This window comes from Atta colombica, unplaced genomic scaffold (assembly GCF_001594045.1).
Source record: "Atta colombica isolate Treedump-2 unplaced genomic scaffold, Acol1.0 scaffold41, whole genome shotgun sequence".
Taxonomy (NCBI): Eukaryota; Metazoa; Arthropoda; class Insecta; order Hymenoptera; family Formicidae; genus Atta; species Atta colombica.
The window spans coordinates 119,000-126,890 of record NW_017259520.1 but is presented as its reverse complement, the minus strand read 5'-3'; the positions used below and the strand labels follow the sequence as shown (position 1 = coordinate 126,890).

Here is a 7,891-nt window from a genome sequence, read left to right as displayed (position 1 = left end):
TTTCCGGTCCTTTACATTAATAGGATCGTTTGTATATAAATTAATTTTTATAAGTATAAGAAAAGAATTATTAAATTATTCTTATATATATTTTAACATCTTTAACATTTTTAATAGAAAGTATTTATAAGATTGCTTTGTTAGTATGTACACACAATTGGATCATGTCTTGTCCCATATTTCTTTTCTTCGAAAAACTAGGAACATTAAGTAATTAATTATATTATATTAAGTAATTAATTATAACATTTATATTCAATTTTGTAAAATGTACTTTACCAGGTGTACAAGTATGAAATGACGATTTGAGAAACAGATGGCGGACCAATGCAGTGTGAAGTACAAAGATTTAACATTATATGCCTTTTTATTGTATCATCAACAAGTGTCAAACGCGCAAAATGATTTGATTGAAAAGTATTTGCATAGTATTGTGTTGCTGTGTTTAATATGACGAAATTTGTATCAAATAAGGAGCATTCGCGGACAGCATTAATTTTTTGTTTTCATTTAAAGAAAACTGCTGCGGAATCATACCGATTTCTTGGAGAAGCTTATGGTGAACATGCTCCATCACAAAAAACGTGTGTACAATGTTTCAGCGTTTCAAAATTGGAGATTTCAATGTTGCAGACAAGGAACACGGAAAACCGCCCAAAAAGAACGAAGACGTGGAATTGCAAGCATTGCTGAATGAAGATGATTCACAAACACAAAAGCAACTCGCAGAGCAATTGAGCGTTAGTCAACAAACTGTTTCCAATCGCCTATGAGAGATGGGAAAGATTCAGAAAGTCGGCAGATGGGTGCCACATGAATTGAACGAGAGACAGAGATGGAGAGGCGCAAAAACACATGTGAAATTTTGCTCGAATGATACAGAAGAAAGTCATTCTTGCATCGTATCGTTATGAAAAGTGGATGTTTTTTGAGAATCCCAAGCGCAAAAAAAATCATGGGTAGATGCATCATCCACATCGACCGCAAGACCGACTCGCTTTAGCAGAAAGATAATGCTGTGTGTTTGATGGTTAATAGCGTTTGGTATTAACCGTTTCGCCAGACTTCAATAGCTCATAATAAACCACACTCAGAAGGGGTAATTATGAGTTATTGAAGCCTGGCGAAACGGTTAATATCAAACGCTATTAACAACAATTGATCGATTTGAACCGTTCGTTGCTTAAAAAACGATCAGAATATCAAAAGAGGCAACACAAGGTCATTTTTCTCCATGACAATGCTCCATCACATACGCCAAAACCAGTTCGGGACACGTTGGAAGCATTCAGCTGGGAAGTTCTACTCCATGCGGCTTACACATCAGACTTGGCTCCTTCCGATTACCACTTGTTTGCATCGATGGGTCACGCATTTGCTGAGCAGTGTTTTGGTTCGTATGAAGATGTGAAAAAATAGCTCGATGAATAGTTCGCGACAAAAGGGGAAGATTTTTACTGGCGTGGTATCCACAAATTGCCCGAAAGATGTGTAACTAGCAATGGAGAATACTTTGAATAAATCTCTTTTTATCCTTCCGAATTTAATTTGTTTTTTTTGGGAAAAAAATCATCATTTCATACTTGTACACCGGTACTTTCTAAAGGTGTTAAAGTATATCTAAGAATTATTTAATATTTTTTTATATATTTGTTAAAATGATGAAAATTAACTTGGGACACGAATAACCCATCGTGTGTAGTAAAGAGTTAAAAAAAGAAAAAGTAGAGATAATTATTTAATCAGATATTCCTAGTATTTCAAAGAAAAGAAAATGAGCAGAATACAAATGAGTCAATTGTGTGTATTACGGAACACTTGCGAGAAATTCTGAAATTCAAAGGAAAGAAAAAACACCAGAAAAATTTAAAAGAGAAGAAAAATAACAATGCACGCGCAAAAGTTATCTTATAATATATAATTTTATTACTTTCTCTTTCTATTTTTTATTTTTTTCTTTCAAGAAAGATTTACAAGAATTTCACGTTATCAAAATATTATAATCGAAGATTAATAGCTTTTTCTATCAGCGACTTCCGCAAACGTGCCACCTGCTTTCGACCAGATTTCGGGTCGACGCGGTCGCGACGACATGCGGAAAAACGAGCAAAGAGAGATCGTGGCACCTATATGCACGTCATCGCGCGTGTACACGATTCATATTTGATTGATTCCATTTCATGAGAGCGTCCCGCCACGCCGGCCGTATGTTTCGTCTACGTGCTCGGCGAGACGAGATCGTTGCCGCGCATACCGATGGCCGTTTTAATGGAATGTACGAACATTAGTTTTACAAACCAACAAAGATCTGTCACGGCACGGAAGCACGAAATTATTGGGGACGCGAACGCTGCCGTCCATAACTGATCGCGCCCCCGTCATTTTTGGCTGCACTCGCCTACAAATGGACCATCACGAAAAGCCTCCGCAAATGTTCGCCGAACTGGAGAGAGTATACGTCATGAATTACGAATAATTTTTCGCCTATATATATTTTTTTATTAGAATAGAATTTTCGTTTAAAAACTTGATTTTATTACTCTTCAATGGACGCATTTAAACCTTCTTTAAGCGAAAAGATTAAAATTGGATTTCAAATCTGTCAAAGCCGTATTGAAATAAATCTTTAGATAGCCTAATAAATTGAAACGTCGTTTACTCTGGATTTGTATATTATATAAATTATTAGAAAAATACTTTAAAAATATTTGTTTCATTATAAAATATATTACACTCTCAATACATCTGTAATAATGTTATTGAAAGATCCACAATTCCCACAAACTAATTTCGCGTGAATGTTACAAATGGGTGTTTTAAGTACTTTACAGTATTAAGATTTTCATAGTACGTGACTTTCAGTAAATCGCACGCCGTAGACAAATTCAGAATTAAATTGAGAATAAGATTTCTTTATTAAATTTTCGAGCAATCGGAAGTAAACTCTTATAGAAATCTAATATTAGCCAATTTAAACTGAAAGGCAGTAATTAATTACTAACATTAGGTATTAAAATCATCATTGTCCTTTTAATATTTCAAATAAATAATTAATGTCTATCTTTCAGTAATAAATTATCCAATATTAAATTTCTATAACAGAAGAGCTTTCCATAGATGGCCTTTCTCGCGCCATTTTTAATTTTTTACTGCAATGTTTCTTATCGCTCTGATGTTTGCCGGTTGCAAACACGCGCAGAAGTCGTAAACACTAAGTATAAAGATTTACATCGGCTTGACAAGTGGTACCGCAGTGTAATACTACACCCCGTAAGCGTCTTGCGTTTTGTACGCAACGGTCTTGCCGCGTACTTAGTTTCTTTTCTCCGCCTACGTTCGCGCTCGCGATTCCTCTTCTTTTACCTTCAGCTTACGCTGCAAGATCTCGTTTCATATTTATTACGGTAATCGCGTTGCTGGGACGGTAATCGCGTTGCTGGGACTTTTACGAGCGCGCTGCTTCATGTCGATAGCTACGTCCAGCATTAAAAGTAGTCGAACGCTCGGATCCTTTTTTCATAATTCCGCAAGAATTGCGCGCAAACAAATCTACGGACTACGAATAAATTTACCCACGAATTACCGTCACAATTTCAGATCGTTAATACTTGCATTTCATAATATGCGATGAAATATCCTCATTAATAAAAGAATATACATATTATATACGAATTTCATTTTTATTTCATTAAAGTAGACAATTTTATTTTAAAAATTCAAATACTTAAATGTGAACTCAAACAATTTAAAAAAATGGCCAATTTTAATTTTTTTAAGTAGACAAAGATACGTTATTTTAATTTAAGTACAATTATACTACTATTGAATTCTTTGTTTCTAATTCTATTATATACACTAAGAAACAAATGCTATTGATTCAATTAACGTCTATATTACAAACTGTCATAAGTAATTAATTCATGTATATTTTTATTGACATAAAGGCCTTGATTATTGAAATAACAATTTATGCTTTTATGTCAATAAAAATATGCATGAATTAATCACTTATGTTAGTGACAACCTGTAGACTTTAATTGAATCAACAGCATTTTTTTTTCAGTGAACATGTAGAATTATTAATATATATTATGTATTACAATCCTATTCATCAGAATTAGACTTCTTCGAAGATCTTTTTATCTTTCTGATAAATAAAATTGATACACTTGTACAAATAAAACGCGTATTATATCAGATACAATAGTAATATTATCTCAGGCAAAATCACATACATCGCTATTGCATTTCGAGCACGTGTCATTCGATGCTCGAAGACAAAACCATATCACCGGAAACGACATGGCTGTAAGGAAATTGAATTGAACTCGTTGAATGAAATAATCATATAACAAACAATTCAACAGCTGCCTTTTACTGACTATACATTGGATTATAGTAATCAACCTTTCACTTTGCGTGAAACATTTTGCGTGCATACATCAGTTTTTTTATCTTCCTTTTCCTTTTTTTCTAAAGAAAAAAAAATAAATAACTTCTCCATACGATCAATTAATAAATTTAAATAAACAAAAAGAATTATAAAAAAAATCTTTCAGTCGTATAATAAATGTTACATTAAACGATTACAATACAACGTTCAATCGATAACATTAAAATGGTAACGGCAGACATTCGCGTGATCGTATCTTTGATTTATGAAAAAAGTTAGTCGCTCTCTCGTGCGATTTATAACGTCGCGTATGTATAAATCGATTTAGGGCCGGGCGATTTGCATGAACTCCGTAATATTTTCGGTTCGACGCGAGCAAAATTACACGGGAAGGGAAATTAAATGGCACGAATGCGGAAACGGGAGTAATCTTTAAGATCCACGTGGCGCACCGCCGTTCCTGCCGGATGGAATTTTATTTTATTGACGCGCGCAGTTCTGGCAGCAGGCTGCCTTCGGTGCCACATGGTCCTGTTATTAACGTGAAATGCAAACGAGCCCTTCGTTGCGTCCAAGAAACGGCCGCACGGATGACTCGCTATAATTTTTCGCGCGAAACTACATCGCCAAATGCCGTCGGGTTTTAGCGTGTACGTAATTGCGCTGGGAAATTCGGCGCGAACCATCGTTCGGTTTCCGCCAAATCGCGCAATGTGTTTTGTGAATAATAAAAACTCCGTGCTGATAATAAATTCGTACATCCCATTTTATTGCAACGTAAATCTACTCGTAATTTTTATGTCAACTGGGTGATTATTTCAGTTCGTGATGAAGTATTGGGTTGTCCGGAAAGTTTATGCCGCAAAAGATTTAAATTTAATAAATGTATTATATACTAAGATTTAAATCTTCTGTGTTTCAATTTTCTTTCAAAATCGGCACGAACTTTCCGGACAACTCAATATAAAACCTACACTGAAAGAAATGTAAATTTTAATAAATATTTATTAAATGTAATGCATGTATATTATATTTATTTTTGACTTATATTCAATTTGACTTAAATATCATCTTTTTATTGAGAAAATATTTATTTATTGTAAATATTTACTCAATAATTTAGTTAGTATTATTAAAAAACATATATATTAAGATTTAGTAAATTTTTTTTAAATAAATACAAGCCCAATAAAAAATTTGTATAACAAAAAAATAAAGAAATTTTTGTTTAAATGTAAGAAATTATTTGATTCTAAAATATTACAAAAAAAAAGATATAATTAATGTTTTATCTGATGCTTTTATTGAATTTGCAAATTTGAGATTAATGCGATTATAAATAATCGAAAACACTCAACTTCAATTTAATCTATTATATATAGGTAGTCTTATTTAATTACATAAAAAATAATAAAGGATGTTCTGACACTGCCCATTACTAATTACTATCGGACAATAAAAGCGTCAACAGCCCATATTCTGGTCACGTAACAACGCTCTCTGATTCTTCTACGGCCGTTCATCAATCAATCCACCCTCGTGTTTCGCGTGGGCGATGGAAAAAAGGTTGCGCTACGCAGTTCCGACGGATTTACGCACGGAACAATTCGCGGTCGCGACGTGTCGGTCTTTATTGTGACAGATGGTCACCATAATTTTAATTGACGCCTTCTTCTGTTGTTACAGTTGTCCGCAAATCGCTCGCCGCATATGCGCAAGTGTTAGTATTTGCGGCCTTCTGTCATCTCCCATGACATATATCGCTATGATAGGAGCGAACAGAATCCGTCCGTTGATCGATGAAGTAGTAATACTATACCTCTGTAATAATATATGATATATTACAATTGAAATACCTAAGCCTTTCACATAGAGGTAGTATTACTACTACTTCATCGATCAATGTATGGATTCTATTGTAATATTATATATATATCATAATACGTATATCAAATAATATTATTTTACAATTTATTAATTCTCATTATCTAGAATAAAAAAAAAAATAAGTTCATTAAAAAAATAACATAACAATGATTTTACAATAACAATCTCCTTTGCGTATTTTATAATTATCAATAAACGAAAATTGTTTTTACGCTCCACTAAATGTTTTGTTCTAAAGGGCATTTTTATCCTATTTTTTTACTTAACAATCTTTTTTATAAAATTAGAAAAGTGATATTTAAGAAATAACCGTGTATTCTATTTAAAAAAAGAATTCATAAATATCTGTTTGATAAAATTAAAAACGATTTTAGCCATCTGTAAAAAAATCTGTCGATCGACCAAAACACGTATTTAATGAAAATACATTTTACGCGTGAATATTGATCTCGCAACAACGACAGGACATTTCTGATACAAATTAATTAAAATATACTTAGCAAAGATGCGAAATATTTGTCGAAGCAAATAGCGGACAAAGACAATCGTACAAAATCGTTTTATTACGATTTTGTATTATTTGTGAAAAAAAAATTAATGTGATATCTTAAAGAATCGCATGAGTAATTCGGTTGCAGGATCCATTCAAAGCTGCATTTTACAGCATAAAATATTCCTCTAACAGCGGCATCTCGCTTAATTGCCTGGCTTAACGCTTGAAATAATTTGATTTTCGCCATTCGTTTGTGTAAAAGGATATTTATTTTTCTTTTGTTTATAACCATCATGCAGCTGTCTGTTACACAAAATTTTGGTTAAATGCGGAATATAATTAAAAATTTGTTATTGTGAGACATTGCAATATGATGTTGATATGTGCATATATTCGATTTATAAAGTAATACCTTAAGTTTTTAACATTAAGTTTTTAATCTTTAACGTCCGATTTTTCATTTTCTGATTAACTTGTGGTTAAGCTTAACCTGATGTTTTATCTAATAGACTTTATCTATGATGAAGTCATGGGACGAAATCAAATTAAATTTAATCAGATAATGAACAATTGGATCTAAATAGGTAAACGATCATGCAATTTTAACGTGTGTAATATTAAATTATCTTAAAAATCTTGTTCTAAGAAAGGAAAATGAAAAGTGTTGTGTCCAAAAATCTTAAAATTCATTATTTTTATATTCTTCTACCTCATAGTAAATAAATAAGAATATAAATAATGTAAATTTAATTGTATTATATGAATAATATTATTAAAAAAATATACAAAAGTTAATTTTTTTGGGGATCTCTTCTGAGCTTCTACTTAAAGAATAAAGAAACGATTGCATCTTTCGACTCTCGGATTCCTGATTTCGCAATTTAGCATGAAATAGGGTCGAGGTGATGCTGAAGGGAAAAAGAGGGGAGGGAGGGGGGGAAGGGAGATCAATTGTCGTGCGATCAACAGAGTGCCCCGCAAGTGTTTTCGTAGATAACTATATCTGCGACATTGTGCAAGACGCGCAAATGTCGGGAGAACGCAATTAACTTGGATGTCACCTGCGATCGATCGTCACCGAGAGGTGTCCCTCCTTCCCGGGTTCCGTCCCCCCCCCT

The 7,891-nt window shown here is 33.1% G+C and overlaps 1 protein-coding gene across 1 annotated transcript in view; it reads right to left on the bottom strand.

The window, feature by feature from the left end:
* Positions 1-7,891, bottom strand: part of LOC108691190 (protein CBFA2T2) — a 50,458-nt gene that overhangs the window by 33,240 nt on the left and 9,327 nt on the right. The gene's annotated exons all lie outside the window — the stretch shown is intronic.